The sequence below is a fragment of the Danio rerio genome, chromosome 19 (genome assembly GCF_049306965.1).
Source record: "Danio rerio strain Tuebingen ecotype United States chromosome 19, GRCz12tu, whole genome shotgun sequence".
Classification (NCBI taxonomy): Eukaryota; Metazoa; Chordata; class Actinopteri; order Cypriniformes; family Danionidae; genus Danio; species Danio rerio.
Genome location: NC_133194.1, coordinates 51728355 through 51742531, shown reverse-complemented (window position 1 = coordinate 51742531; position 14177 = coordinate 51728355). Strand labels below are relative to the sequence as shown.

At 42.2% G+C, this 14177-nt stretch overlaps 2 long non-coding RNA genes across 4 annotated transcripts; both read right to left on the bottom strand.

Moving 5' to 3' along the window:
• Positions 1 to 3593: 3593 nt before the first annotated feature.
• Positions 3594 to 5292, bottom strand: LOC141379197 (uncharacterized). Of its 2 annotated transcripts, none has more exons than XR_012395297.1 (2): positions 5154 to 5292; positions 3594 to 4819 (listed from the first exon to the last, which is right to left on the bottom strand). It is a non-coding gene; the product is annotated as an uncharacterized lncRNA (long non-coding RNA). The 2 variants fall into 2 exon arrangements; XR_012395298.1 differs by having other exon boundaries at positions 3594 to 4805.
• A 6351-nt stretch (positions 5293 to 11643) lies between these two features.
• LOC141379196 (uncharacterized) lies at positions 11644 to 12402 on the bottom strand. 2 transcript variants are annotated; one of them, XR_012395295.1, is made up of 2 exons: positions 12264 to 12402; positions 11644 to 11929 (listed from the first exon to the last, which is right to left on the bottom strand). It is a non-coding gene; the product is annotated as an uncharacterized lncRNA (long non-coding RNA). The 2 variants fall into 2 exon arrangements; XR_012395296.1 differs by having other exon boundaries at positions 11644 to 11915.
• Positions 12403 to 14177: the final 1775 nt, after the last annotated feature.

Genomic DNA, 14177 nt, shown 5'->3' with positions numbered 1-14177 from the left:
CTAACCCTAACCCTAACCCTAACCCTAACCCTAACCCTAACCCTAACCCTAACCCTAACCCTAACCCTAACCCTAACCCTAACCCTAACCCTAACCCTAACCCTAACCCTAACCCTAACCCTAACCCTAACCCTAACCCTAACCCTAACCCTAACCCTAACCCTAACCCTAACCCTAACCCTAACCCTAACCCTAACCCTAACCCTAACCCTAACCCTAACCCTAACCCTAACCCTAACCCTAACCCTAACCCTAACCCTAACCCTAACCCTAACCCTAACCCTAACCCTAACCCTAACCCTAACCCTAACCCTAACCCTAACCCTAACCCTAACCCTAACCCTAACCCTAACCCTAACCCTAACCCTAACCCTAACCCTAACCCTAACCCTAACCCTAACCCTAACCCTAACCCTAACCCTAACCCTAACCCTAACCCTAACCCTAACCCTAACCCTAACCCTAACCCTAACCCTAACCCTAACCCTAACCCTAACCCTAACCCTAACCCTAACCCTAACCCTAACCCTAACCCTAACCCTAACCCTAACCCTAACCCTAACCCTAACCCTAACCCTAACCCTAACCCTAACCCTAACCCTAACCCTAACCCTAACCCTAACCCTAACCCTAACCCTAACCCTAACCCTAACCCTAACCCTAACCCTAACCCTAACCCTAACCCTAACCCTAACCCTAACCCTAACCCTAACCCTAACCCTAACCCTAACCCTAACCCTAACCCTAACCCTAACCCTAACCCTAACCCTAACCCTAACCCTAACCCTAACCCTAACCCTAACCCTAACCCTAACCCTAACCCTAACCCTAACCCTAACCCTAACCCTAACCCTAACCCTAACCCTAACCCTAACCCTAACCCTAACCCTAACCCTAACCCTAACCCTAACCCTAACCCTAACCCTAACCCTAACCCTAACCCTAACCCTAACCCTAACCCTAACCCTAACCCTAACCCTAACCCTAACCCTAACCCTAACCCTAACCCTAACCCTAACCCGAACAGAGAGACAGTACACGAACCGAAGAAACCGAAAATACCACACACGACACTGAGAACACATCGACAGCGCTCGCCACACCAAGAAAGGACACACACACACTCGTGACCCCCTCCACACCAAAATCGGTGGGCAGACCTTACAAACACATCAAGACAGACAAAAAACACATAGACTGGAGCCTCAACCTAAAAAAGAGATGTGTGATAATCGGCGACTCTAACGTAGCAAGGATCCCGTCTTTTGATATAGTAGAGCTCCAGGTGGATAGCTTCCCGGGAGCCAAATTCCAACACGCCGGTTATTTGGTGGAAAAAGCAACGATCGCAATGGAACCCGAAGTACTGATGCTCTCGTTCGGTATCAATAATCGTACACAAAGGTGCATCTCAACCACAGAAAAGGAAATACTCAGAACATACAAAACAGCACGCGCTCGCTTACCACACACGGAGATCATCGTACCACTCATTAACTTTAGCCAAACACTACCAGAAGAAGAAAAAGCACATCTCACGGCCATGAACAAATACATCAGGGACAATCTTCATCATGTATCAGCATTACCATCCAGGGATTTCAGGGTAGAGAACGACATGATCCACTGGACCGCCGGTACGGCCCGAGCACTTTTAGAACACTGGATGTATTTTTTAGACTTGGAAGGCCAAATATCCCAACAGGGGACTCAGACAAACGCATAGTCAATTTATCGACGGTAATACTAACCCAAGATCAAACGGAAACATTACGGAAAGGCCTTTCGTTCATTCCCTCAACTAAAAGAACCACACAAAAGATCGAATTATTACATAGCTTACAGACTTATCACAGACGAATAAAATTAGAAGTATACTTTGAGGGCAAAAAAAGACAAAAACAGAAACTACCATTCACGCACAACTCCGATTGGACTCCAGCACTATCCAGTTTACCCCCGCAAATCAACTCATTGATCAAAGCAGACTATTACGCGTACAAACATCTCGATTGGGGCCGGTCAGAAGAAGAAAATCTCACAAAGAATGAAAGAATAGCTATTAAAAACCTACACGGCAATCACCAGTTGGTAATCAAACCTGCGGACAAAGGAAACGCGGTCGTACTCATGGACAAAACGGACTATTTATGGGAGGGGCATCGACAACTTAACAAACAAGAACACTATAGCCCCTTGAACGAACCCATATACCCCCAAACGAGACTAGAAATCAAAGAAATACTTGAAGAAATGTGCGAAAAAAAGATTATCAGCGGGGACCAAAAAACTTATTTAATGGGATCGGGCACTCCCAGGCCAAGGAGATTTTATCTACTGCCCAAAATTCACAAAGACCCGAAAGACTGGAGTAGGCCACATAAGATACCACCAGGCCGTCCAATAGTATCGGACTGTGATAGCGAATCATACTATACAGCCGAATATATAGAATATTTTTTAAACCCCATCTCACAGCGACACGCCAGTTATTTACGAGACACATACGATTTCATACAAAAGACCAAAAATCTAACAATCCCCACGGACGCCCTCCTTTTTACTATCGACATAGACAGTCTCTACACAAACATCGAAACACAGGCCGGAATATCGGCTGTGCAAGATTGCTTCAAGCGTTTTCCGGACCCCAAAAGACCCGATGAGTATATAATCAAACTATTAGAAATCAATCTCACCAAAAACGACTTTGAATTTAACTCGAAATTCTATCTGCAAACAAAGGGCACCGCCATGGGCAAAAAATTCGCACCCTCTTACGCAAACATATTCAGGGCAGCTTGGGAGCACTCCGCACTAACTAATTTTCCCTTAAAACCATTCGCATATTACAGATTCCTAGACGATATTTGGGGAGTATGGACATACGGCCGAGAGGAATTTCAAAGATTCACAACACACTTGAACAATCATCAAAGTTCCATCACAATCAAGTTTGAGATCAACGACCAACAAGTGAACTTCTTGGACGTAGTCACATACAAAGGACCAAAATTTGAGAAACAAAACCAATTGGACTACAAAGTTTACTTCAAACCCACAGACACACACTCGCTACTACACAAGTCTAGCTTTCACCCTAAGCACACATTTCGGGGAGTAATCAAGTCACAAATCCTTAGATTTTACAGAATATCTTCTCAAGAGACAGACTTTAAAATGGCAGTTAAAACCCTCTTTAAGGCACTTAAAAAACGGGGATACGGACGCACATACCTTCGGAAAATTTTCAAAACATTTCAACAATCTATCGCAAACCCAACAACAACAACAAACACACGCAACAAAATAATCCCCCTCGTCACATTTTACTCACAACAGAGTAAACAACTTAATAGAGCAACAAAAGAAAACTTCAACAAATTCATCGAACCCACACGTTTTATACAGAAACACAGACCAATCGCGGCCTTTAAGAGAAACAAAAACTTACTAGACACACTGGTCAGTAGCAAAACCAGCCAACAACAAAAACCGACAAGAGCGGAAGCGCACAAACACTACACGGTGAGACGGTGGGTCCAGAACAAAACAAACAAAAACATTTACGAAACACAACGCAACACATCGGCGGGGGTATGCAACTGCATCTACTTAATTTATTGTACGAAATGCCACAAACAATACGTTGGACAAACTAAGAATCAACTCTCATTACGAACATATCAACACACATACAACATACGTAACAAAATCGAAAAACGCAAATTATTAGTTAAGCATTTTGTAATGCATGGACTCTCAGCCCTCAGGGTTACCGCCTTACAGTCAAGCCCCTTTTGGTCATTACGGGAGAGGTTAAGGTTTGAAAGAATATGGATCAAGCGATTGGACACGGTGTATCCAAGGGGCCTAAATGAAAACTAAAAACAAACAGCAAAACCTAAAACACGGAGAGCTCCGGGATGAACCCTAATTTTCGATTACGACAACCCAACACCAACACTCACCCCAACCCCATAGACGGTAACCCTGACGCGACCACTAACCCTATTCCCATAAACCAAAACGCAACCCCAACACTCACCCCAACCCTACGGCCAGGAACCCTACGGTCAGTAACCCTACGGTCAGTAACCCTAACATTAAAATTAAAATTCATTTTTATGCAGCTCTGAACATTAAAATTAAAATTCATTTTTATGCAGCCCTGAACTACGTGAATCATACCTAAAAACACAGCGACTCAGGGGACTACGCGACTAACCCTAAGTTTCAAAAATTAAAATGCAACCCCAACCCCTACACTCACCCTAACCCTAAAGTCAGTAACCCTGACACTAAAACCCCTCTTAATACGACCTGAAATCACAGGAACCATACCCCAAACACGGGGGACGGCGCGACAAACCCTAACTCGAATCTTAACACAAAAGTAAATATACGAAGGGACACAAAAAAGCACACACACGCACACATAAAACAATAAAAACACAAATAAAAGACACACACCTAATTTTAAACAAATAAACAAATTAAATAAACAAAGTAATCAAAAAATAAAAAACAAAAAATAAAACAATTATTTATTTATTCACAAAAAATACATAAAACAGCATGATATTCAACAATGAGAAACAGGAGTGGAGGAGGGTCTGGACGAAGGAGGAAGTCGAAATGGAATCCGAAGCGGTCAGTTGAAATGTAGGACAATGCACAACCAAGGCCGGACACAGTCTGGCCTTTGGATTTTTCGTTCCCCTAACCAAGCTCGTGCCACGTCTCTGAACTTTGGGTCCGATGAGATGAAATCCCGAAATCCGACTCTCCACCACGACACAGTCCTGTAAATACACAACTAATAACATAATTTTAATGCTTAATACAGTCCCCATCACATAAAACCTAATTAAAAGTAAGCCCAGACTATATCTACACACTCATACATACATACAAGATCCTCTCAACACAGATATAAATCCCCCACAGAGAGTGGAGTGAATAATGATACAAAAAAGGAAAACTCGATACAAACTTAGAGAATATCTGATACATAATAGCTCCCCTCCTCTCTCATCACTCTAACATTAGTTACAAAGACTCAAAGGACGATTTGTAAACAAAGGGGCACACTTATCCACAACTTTACATGATTCTCAGACTAACATCCAAAACAAACACACAATACTTACCTAACATCCTATCCCAACACCTCTGGATCAACAGGGGAATTCACAGGGCTGCATACCAGTTAATTCAATCACTCCAGCTCGAAAAACAAAGCAGAGAGACGGAGTTTGCCGAGATGATGACGTCACCGGAGCCACGAACAAAACAGGAAGTAAATCGCGGAAGCACCGCGACGATGACGTCACACACCCTCGCGTTTAAAACTACTTCAAACACAGCCAATTCATTTCTAACATTTATCTAAAGCAGGATCAAAGGAATCCATACAAACACAACTTAAAAACCAGGATTATCTGACAATTAATAACATTGCTAACATTATTTGAGGCTTAAGACGATTCAACACACTGATTTATATCTTACAGAAATAATCCAACTCATTTAATAAGAGGATTAAAAATGAGGAATACAATTTATCTCGAATAACACAGCCTGTCATAACATTTTAGACCCAAAATGACTCAGCAAAATAACAAACACTCCATAAGGACACCAACAATTACTCCTTACACACTTATAAAAATAATAAACCCACGCAGATATGACTTAAATAGTTACTTATAAAACAACTTGAACAAACACACTTGAAGTAACATCCAAACCACATAGGAAGTCAAATAAATAAGTTTGATAATAAATACTCATAACAAATAATTTTTCTAACAAAACAAACGCTTAATTATTTCAACAGGATGATTAAATATATTAAAAGCAAAAAATACACATTAAAATACGATTAAAACACCATTTGAACAAACCAGCTCACACACTGATCATAGCCACTCCCCCACTCCCCCCTCCCCTCTCCCTCACAGCAGGACTATAAATAGGGAGGGAACACTCACCAGCTCACCATTTGTGAAGCTGCTCTCTTTGGACACTCACAGACACTGATCTTCTATACAAATCCGACGTTCTTGCACACAGCCTGAGGAAGAAATATACACTTCGAAACGTAGCTACGCATTGAACGTCGATTTTTAGGAATTCCTTATAGATTTAGAAAATAGAATTAGGAAAAAATATTTAGAAAAAAATAGAAAACTACAAAGCTTTCAAAAAACAAAAAAAGATGTACAGATACTTTAATGAATACAGAGCCAGACTAACTCCAAGAGAACGAGTTAGGATCTGGGATTATCCCACTAACACAGCACACCAATATATTTCTAGGAACAATGCAGTACAACAAAGTACTCGAAATCAAAGTCACGAGCAACGGAGTGAGAACACCAACCGCTTGCGGTGGGACGTTCACGCCGGCCCGCACCGTGTTCATGACAATGATTTCCACCCAACAGTCCGTTTCCGGACTACTAGAGATACTAGATGGATAAACGATGGGGCCCAAGACGAGCACCATCGTTTCAACAATTTCACATATCAGTACAGACAATACAACAACACCCAACCTAGACAAGACATCAGACCACGTGCACTGATCACACGTGAAGACGACGACACATGGAGATACACAAGAAGTGACACACATCACTACAAAAACGCAGAACTCCCATACAGAGAAAGACAATTTATAAATTCCCAATACAAAAGACAAGAAAATAGAGTAGAATTAGACAACGATACGTGGAGATACAGAAATAATAACACGCACTCTAAAAACACAAACTTCCCACAGAGACAAAGACAATTCAGAAACGTTCAATACGACACACAGGGGGTTCCCTACAACAGAAACGCCCAACCGCCTCGCCCGGTCTTCACGAGACGCGAAACTCCACATAACATAAACAGACAAAGAACGACTTACTATCACGATGACACTCCACGCACAGACGGTCCCCTTCAACGCAAACATTACTCCAGGGACGGTAACGGGACAGAATATACACCAAGGTGGCGTAACGAACAAAACAACAAGAGAGAACGGCCACAAAAGGGACCGCGAACAAGACCCCAGAGATATTTTACACAACCGAGCGATCCTACCCCATCTGCATATACGCCCGCAACACCGAAGCTCAAAAACACGATTAAACTGGTTTACGATCTCCTTCGCTTGGAACACCAATTAAAAAACATTGACGTACAAAAAGAAAGCGACACACCCATCACATTTAAAAGACTGCAAACACACCTGATCACCACGATTAAACCATTACTACCCAACGAAAGAGTAAACGAGAGATTGACGGGCAACGCACGCAATTGGATGTACACGACACAACTTATCCTACGAGAACATTACCAGCTCCTCATCCAACAGAAGAAGCGTGAGCTCATAGCGCACACCGACAGAGCGGATTGGCCACACGCACTCGACATAGCGACCAGATGGGCCAACAAAAACCTACAAAATAAAATACAACCCACAACATTCGAAAAAATAGAAACATTCCTTACCGAAACTAACGAACGCAACACATCGAGAGACACCGAAAACGGAGATCCACCAGCCCCAAACACAAATCAAACGCACGCACGAACACACAAACGTAAAGATGATCCGCCAGCGACAAGGGCAAAATCAGGGGCACAACACGTACATGTACAGACTTCGCCAGCCGCCCCTCCTCCCAGCAGGGGCGACTGGTCTTTCGACGAAGAATTCCCACCACTCGCACCCCCAGCAGGCATTACGCCTACAATCATACACACAACAAAACCACTACCACAAAGAACAGCACGCAGACTTAACACTGACCTCTTGGTGGACATCGAAACACCACAAAACAAACAGACCGCCGAACAAAAAGCCCCCACCGAACAGCCAAAAACAACCCACGAACAACTTAGCACACACACAATTGTCGAGAAGAACAAAACGAACGAAAAGGAAGACACAACTGGGCAGTCTAGACACACCTCAGACACGACGGCGACTACAAGACCTCCCACTACACATGTAGACAGAGCCACCTCCCCCAGTTTATACTCGGAGGACTCAACGGATGACGACTACGCCACATATACAGTCAACGCAGCACATAGAACATCCCCTACATTGGAGACCGAAAACGAACAGAGAGACAGTACACGAACCGAAGAAACCGAAAATACCACACACGACACTGAGAACACATCGACAGCGCTCGCCACACCAAGAAAGGACACACACACACTCGTGACCCCCTCCACACCAAAATCGGTGGGCAGACCTTACAAACACATCAAGACAGACAAAAAACACATAGACTGGAGCCTCAACCTAAAAAAGAGATGTGTGATAATCGGCGACTCTAACGTAGCAAGGATCCCGTCTTTTGATATAGTAGAGCTCCAGGTGGATAGCTTCCCGGGAGCCAAATTCCAACACGCCGGTTATTTGGTGGAAAAAGCAACGATCGCAATGGAACCCGAAGTACTGATGCTCTCGTTCGGTATCAATAATCGTACACAAAGGTGCATCTCAACCACAGAAAAGGAAATACTCAGAACATACAAAACAGCACGCGCTCGCTTACCACACACGGAGATCATCGTACCACTCATTAACTTTAGCCAAACACTACCAGAAGAAGAAAAAGCACATCTCACGGCCATGAACAAATACATCAGGGACAATCTTCATCATGTATCAGCATTACCATCCAGGGATTTCAGGGTAGAGAACGACATGATCCACTGGACCGCCGGTACGGCCCGAGCACTTTTAGAACACTGGATGTATTTTTTAGACTTGGAAGGCCAAATATCCCAACAGGGGACTCAGACAAACGCATAGTCAATTTATCGACGGTAATACTAACCCAAGATCAAACGGAAACATTACGGAAAGGCCTTTCGTTCATTCCCTCAACTAAAAGAACCACACAAAAGATCGAATTATTACATAGCTTACAGACTTATCACAGACGAATAAAATTAGAAGTATACTTTGAGGGCAAAAAAAGACAAAAACAGAAACTACCATTCACGCACAACTCCGATTGGACTCCAGCACTATCCAGTTTACCCCCGCAAATCAACTCATTGATCAAAGCAGACTATTACGCGTACAAACATCTCGATTGGGGCCGGTCAGAAGAAGAAAATCTCACAAAGAATGAAAGAATAGCTATTAAAAACCTACACGGCAATCACCAGTTGGTAATCAAACCTGCGGACAAAGGAAACGCGGTCGTACTCATGGACAAAACGGACTATTTATGGGAGGGGCATCGACAACTTAACAAACAAGAACACTATAGCCCCTTGAACGAACCCATATACCCCCAAACGAGACTAGAAATCAAAGAAATACTTGAAGAAATGTGCGAAAAAAAGATTATCAGCGGGGACCAAAAAACTTATTTAATGGGATCGGGCACTCCCAGGCCAAGGAGATTTTATCTACTGCCCAAAATTCACAAAGACCCGAAAGACTGGAGTAGGCCACATAAGATACCACCAGGCCGTCCAATAGTATCGGACTGTGATAGCGAATCATACTATACAGCCGAATATATAGAATATTTTTTAAACCCCATCTCACAGCGACACGCCAGTTATTTACGAGACACATACGATTTCATACAAAAGACCAAAAATCTAACAATCCCCACGGACGCCCTCCTTTTTACTATCGACATAGACAGTCTCTACACAAACATCGAAACACAGGCCGGAATATCGGCTGTGCAAGATTGCTTCAAGCGTTTTCCGGACCCCAAAAGACCCGATGAGTATATAATCAAACTATTAGAAATCAATCTCACCAAAAACGACTTTGAATTTAACTCGAAATTCTATCTGCAAACAAAGGGCACCGCCATGGGCAAAAAATTCGCACCCTCTTACGCAAACATATTCAKGGCAGCTTGGGAGCACTCCGCACTAACTAATTTTCCCTTAAAACCATTCGCATATTACAGATTCCTAGACGATATTTGGGGAGTATGGACATACGGCCGAGAGGAATTTCAAAGATTCACAACACACTTGAACAATCATCAAAGTTCCATCACAATCAAGTTTGAGATCAACGACCAACAAGTGAACTTCTTGGACGTAGTCACATACAAAGGACCAAAATTTGAGAAACAAAACCAATTGGACTACAAAGTTTACTTCAAACCCACAGACACACACTCGCTACTACACAAGTCTAGCTTTCACCCTAAGCACACATTTCGGGGAGTAATCAAGTCACAAATCCTTAGATTTTACAGAATATCTTCTCAAGAGACAGACTTTAAAATGGCAGTTAAAACCCTCTTTAAGGCACTTAAAAAACGGGGATACGGACGCACATACCTTCGGAAAATTTTCAAAACATTTCAACAATCTATCGCAAACCCAACAACAACAACAAACACACGCAACAAAATAATCCCCCTCGTCACATTTTACTCACAACAGAGTAAACAACTTAATAGAGCAACAAAAGAAAACTTCAACAAATTCATCGAACCCACACGTTTTATACAGAAACACAGACCAATCGCGGCCTTTAAGAGAAACAAAAACTTACTAGACACACTGGTCAGTAGCAAAACCAGCCAACAACAAAAACCGACAAGAGCGGAAGCGCACAAACACTACACGGTGAGACGGTGGGTCCAGAACAAAACAAACAAAAACATTTACGAAACACAACGCAACACATCGGCGGGGGTATGCAACTGCATCTACTTAATTTATTGTACGAAATGCCACAAACAATACGTTGGACAAACTAAGAATCAACTCTCATTACGAACATATCAACACACATACAACATACGTAACAAAATCGAAAAACGCAAATTATTAGTTAAGCATTTTGTAATGCATGGACTCTCAGCCCTCAGGGTTACCGCCTTACAGTCAAGCCCCTTTTGGTCATTACGGGAGAGGTTAAGGTTTGAAAGAATATGGATCAAGCGATTGGACACGGTGTATCCAAGGGGCCTAAATGAAAACTAAAAACAAACAGCAAAACCTAAAACACGGAGAGCTCCGGGATGAACCCTAATTTTCGATTACGACAACCCAACACCAACACTCACCCCAACCCCATAGACGGTAACCCTGACGCGACCACTAACCCTATTCCCATAAACCAAAACGCAACCCCAACACTCACCCCAACCCTACGGCCAGGAACCCTACGGTCAGTAACCCTACGGTCAGTAACCCTAACATTAAAATTAAAATTCATTTTTATGCAGCTCTGAACATTAAAATTAAAATTCATTTTTATGCAGCCCTGAACTACGTGAATCATACCTAAAAACACAGCGACTCAGGGGACTACGCGACTAACCCTAAGTTTCAAAAATTAAAATGCAACCCCAACCCCTACACTCACCCTAACCCTAAAGTCAGTAACCCTGACACTAAAACCCCTCTTAATACGACCTGAAATCACAGGAACCATACCCCAAACACGGGGGACGGCGCGACAAACCCTAACTCGAATCTTAACACAAAAGTAAATATACGAAGGGACACAAAAAAGCACACACACGCACACATAAAACAATAAAAACACAAATAAAAGACACACACCTAATTTTAAACAAATAAACAAATTAAATAAACAAAGTAATCAAAAAATAAAAAACAAAAAATAAAACAATTATTTATTTATTCACAAAAAATACATAAAACAGCATGATATTCAACAATGAGAAACAGGAGTGGAGGAGGGTCTGGACGAAGGAGGAAGTCGAAATGGAATCCGAAGCGGTCAGTTGAAATGTAGGACAATGCACAACCAAGGCCGGACACAGTCTGGCCTTTGGATTTTTCGTTCCCCTAACCAAGCTCGTGCCACGTCTCTGAACTTTGGGTCCGATGAGATGAAATCCCGAAATCCGACTCTCCACCACGACACAGTCCTGTAAATACACAACTAATAACATAATTTTAATGCTTAATACAGTCCCCATCACATAAAACCTAATTAAAAGTAAGCCCAGACTATATCTACACACTCATACATACATACAAGATCCTCTCAACACAGATATAAATCCCCCACAGAGAGTGGAGTGAATAATGATACAAAAAAGGAAAACTCGATACAAACTTAGAGAATATCTGATACATAATAGCTCCCCTCCTCTCTCATCACTCTAACATTAGTTACAAAGACTCAAAGGACGATTTGTAAACAAAGGGGCACACTTATCCACAACTTTACATGATTCTCAGACTAACATCCAAAACAAACACACAATACTTACCTAACATCCTATCCCAACACCTCTGGATCAACAGGGGAATTCACAGGGCTGCATACCAGTTAATTCAATCACTCCAGCTCGAAAAACAAAGCAGAGAGACGGAGTTTGCCGAGATGATGACGTCACCGGAGCCACGAACAAAACAGGAAGTAAATCGCGGAAGCACCGCGACGATGACGTCACACACCCTCGCGTTTAAAACTACTTCAAACACAGCCAATTCATTTCTAACATTTATCTAAAGCAGGATCAAAGGAATCCATACAAACACAACTTAAAAACCAGGATTATCTGACAATTAATAACATTGCTAACATTATTTGAGGCTTAAGACGATTCAACACACTGATTTATATCTTACAGAAATAATCCAACTCATTTAATAAGAGGATTAAAAATGAGGAATACAATTTATCTCGAATAACACAGCCTGTCATAACATTTTAGACCCAAAATGACTCAGCAAAATAACAAACACTCCATAAGGACACCAACAATTACTCCTTACACACTTATAAAAATAATAAACCCACGCAGATATGACTTAAATAGTTACTTATAAAACAACTTGAACAAACACACTTGAAGTAACATCCAAACCACATAGGAAGTCAAATAAATAAGTTTGATAATAAATACTCATAACAAATAATTTTTCTAACAAAACAAACGCTTAATTATTTCAACAGGATGATTAAATATATTAAAAGCAAAAAATACACATTAAAATACGATTAAAACACCATTTGAACAAACCAGCTCACACACTGATCATAGCCACTCCCCCACTCCCCCCTCCCCTCTCCCTCACAGCAGGACTATAAATAGGGAGGGAACACTCACCAGCTCACCATTTGTGAAGCTGCTCTCTTTGGACACTCACAGACACTGATCTTCTATACAAATCCGACGTTCTTGCACACAGCCTGAGGAAGAAATATACACTTCGAAACGTAGCTACGCATTGAACGTCGATTTTTAGGAATTCCTTATAGATTTAGAAAATAGAATTAGGAAAAAATATTTAGAAAAAAATAGAAAACTACAAAGCTTTCAAAAAACAAAAAAAGATGTACAGATACTTTAATGAATACAGAGCCAGACTAACTCCAAGAGAACGAGTTAGGATCTGGGATTATCCCACTAACACAGCACACCAATATATTTCTAGGAACAATGCAGTACAACAAAGTACTCGAAATCAAAGTCACGAGCAACGGAGTGAGAACACCAACCGCTTGCGGTGGGACGTTCACGCCGGCCCGCACCGTGTTCATGACAATGATTTCCACCCAACAGTCCGTTTCCGGACTACTAGAGATACTAGATGGATAAACGATGGGGCCCAAGACGAGCACCATCGTTTCAACAATTTCACATATCAGTACAGACAATACAACAACACCCAACCTAGACAAGACATCAGACCACGTGCACTGATCACACGTGAAGACGACGACACATGGAGATACACAAGAAGTGACACACATCACTACAAAAACGCAGAACTCCCATACAGAGAAAGACAATTTATAAATTCCCAATACAAAAGACAAGAAAATAGAGTAGAATTAGACAACGATACGTGGAGATACAGAAATAATAACACGCACTCTAAAAACACAAACTTCCCACAGAGACAAAGACAATTCAGAAACGTTCAATACGACACACAGGGGGTTCCCTACAACAGAAACGCCCAACCGCCTCGCCCGGTCTTCACGAGACGCGAAACTCCACATAACATAAACAGACAAAGAACGACTTACTATCACGATGACACTCCACGCACAGACGGTCCCCTTCAACGCAAACATTACTCCAGGGACGGTAACGGGACAGAATATACACCAAGGTGGCGTAACGAACAAAACAACAAGAGAGAACGGCCACAAAAGGGACCGCGAACAAGAC